Source organism: Oratosquilla oratoria, chromosome 34, assembly GCF_046742065.1.
Source record: "Oratosquilla oratoria isolate Oo_2021 chromosome 34, ASM4674206v1, whole genome shotgun sequence".
NCBI lineage: Eukaryota > Metazoa > Arthropoda > Malacostraca > Stomatopoda > Squillidae > Oratosquilla > Oratosquilla oratoria.
Window position 1 is genome coordinate 23359812 of NC_134810.1, and position 2358 is coordinate 23362169.

Below are 2358 nucleotides of genomic sequence, written 5' to 3' on the forward strand. Positions count from 1 at the left end.
TTTTATTTTTATTTTTCTATTTTTCATTCTATTTTACTTATTTATCAATCTACTTTTTTGTTTTGATGGTCCAAAGTGCGTGTGAGAATGGAATCTGAAATCAATATCACCTGACTGATCACACAGATTAACTGTACTGAAATGCAACACTGGGACAAGGCACCTTTGATATCCGCCGTTGCAACTTGAACGATTGCCGTACCCCTCCCGTGGATCGAACCCGGGATTCCTGCGTTAAAAGCAGGGACAGTATCCACTACTCAGCAATGGACTCTTTGTTTTAAGATGGGCTCTGCAATTCAATTCACACGAAAAGGACCCGCAAATACATTTTTAGTTTGTTCCATAAATACATTTTTGTTTGGATAGATATAACTATAAAATGGTATAACTATATATTTATAAATGCAACTATGATGTAATATGTAAATACGATATAACTATATATACATCTAACTATGAATAACTATGATATAATATATAGATATACCTTTAGTATAGTATAACTGTGAGGAAACTTCTGTGTGTAATAACAATATCAAGTAGTTAAAGACGAAAGATATATTTATATAAATTCCGTGTATCATCGGGATATGTCCGGATTTTCTTTGGCAGCACCTACAGAGATTCAGATGATCCTTGTCTCCATCCCTTTGCTCTGCCCCATGTCCCCTCCCCCCTTCTCCCGGAGCCCGGACATCTCCTGAACCGCTTCAGGACCTCTCGAGTCGGGAGACCTTTGCCGAGGATGCTTAGGTTTTGGTCCCTTCGCGGCCCGAGGAGTTCCAGTCGTTCTGGGCACGCGAGGAACCGGAACCACTGTAATTCTGGGCACGAGGCACTTGTTAAAGTCCGGGAGGTTGGCCAGAGGTGTTTCCGGGTAAGGTTCTTCGTGTCTGACCTCCGAAGGGACACAAGGGCGAAAATGATCCCTCAGAAGTGAAGCAAAAGTCCAGAAGGGCAGAAACCTTCCCGAAGAGAATCCTTAGAGTCTGTGATCCTCTGAAGAATAAACAGAAGACCCGAAGAAGCCAGTTCGAAGGCTGAGTTCGGGTTGCCGAAGAATGGATGGGTCTAGGAGGATGAAGATGATGATAAGGAGGATAAAAAAGAGGAGAAGGAGGAAGAGGAGGGGATGGATGATGATGAGGAGGAGGAGGGAAGAGTGTACACAGTACAGGTGGAGGAGACGGCGACGGCAACGGAGGGAGTGGGAAGAGCTGGGAGGTGGTGCGGTGGTTGGGAGGTTCATGGACGGCAGGTGTCAGTGGTTCTTTGGCGGTTGTGGAGAAAAGTCGCGTTCCTCCGGAGCTTGAGACTCTGAAAGAGTAAAGTTTCTTTGTGGTTCCTTGAGGCGCGGTTTTTTTAAGTGTTTTGAGGCTTTGGCGAACGTAAAGCCTTCCCAGTGGATCAGTTTCACTACTGACAGTGGTCTTGTCACTGTTAAAGAGTGCCGAAGTCATCGTTAACAGTGTCACAATTATCGCTCGAAAGTGCTAATATACTGTGGGCACTGGAGTACTTGTTATCGGCAGTGCTAAACTCACCGTGTACTAAAGTCGCTGTCAATTATTGAATGAAGTGCAGTGATTGCCGACAGTGCTAGGCACGGTAATGACGATGACAGTGCAGTCGAATTGACCGTGAATAGTGCCAAACTCATTATTAGTGTTACCACTCACATCGTTATACAGTGTTAACCCGTTGAGAATGTCAAAGCCACGATATACAGTGCCAAGTTCATCATCAACAGTGTCAAATTCACCGTCAAAAGTGCTAATACCATTGAGAGTAGTGTCAAACTTATAATTGATGTTTCCAAGAATTGTTGTTGAATGTTCTGTATTTCCCATCGACATTGCTAGGGAAACCTTCAACAGCGCCAATATAGAGTTGACAGTGCGAACTACTCAACTTTGTATTTTGGGGGGGGAGGGGGAGGGGGAGGGGGGCAGATAGTATTAATTACACGCCTATTATTCCCATAAATTTTAACCAAGGACAGAGCCAGTATTACTGTTTATAACACCAAACTAAGTAGAGAGTGCCAGCTAACTCACCAGACACACCTGTTGACGGTAAGACTCATCCATCAACAGCACCAGGCTCTTTGTAGGCAGTGAAAGCCTCACTGAAAGACCCCTTGAGTTCGGTTGGCTGTGATATAAATCATGCACACGTTACCAGAAGAGTCCATGAAGCATATCACTGTAATATAAAGATTAACCGAGAGTTTTAACCTCTTAGTATGCTAACCTTAGACTGAATAAAGTTGTGTGATGCGACCTCTTCCCTATTAAAAAAAAAGAATGAAAAAAATGAAAATAAATAAATAAAATCTTGACCCCTTTTACGCTA

The 2358-nt window shown here is 43.3% G+C and overlaps 1 protein-coding gene across 1 annotated transcript in view; it reads left to right on the forward strand.

The window, feature by feature from the left end:
* The first annotated feature begins 1278 nt into the window (after positions 1–1278).
* The window catches only part of LOC143018359 (uncharacterized), a 204090-nt gene continuing 203010 nt past the window's right edge, over positions 1279–2358 (forward strand). Inside the window, exon 1 of the mRNA XM_076173718.1 lies at positions 1279–1328. The gene's annotated coding sequence lies outside the window, so the exon portion shown is untranslated. The remainder of the gene's footprint in view (positions 1329–2358) is intronic.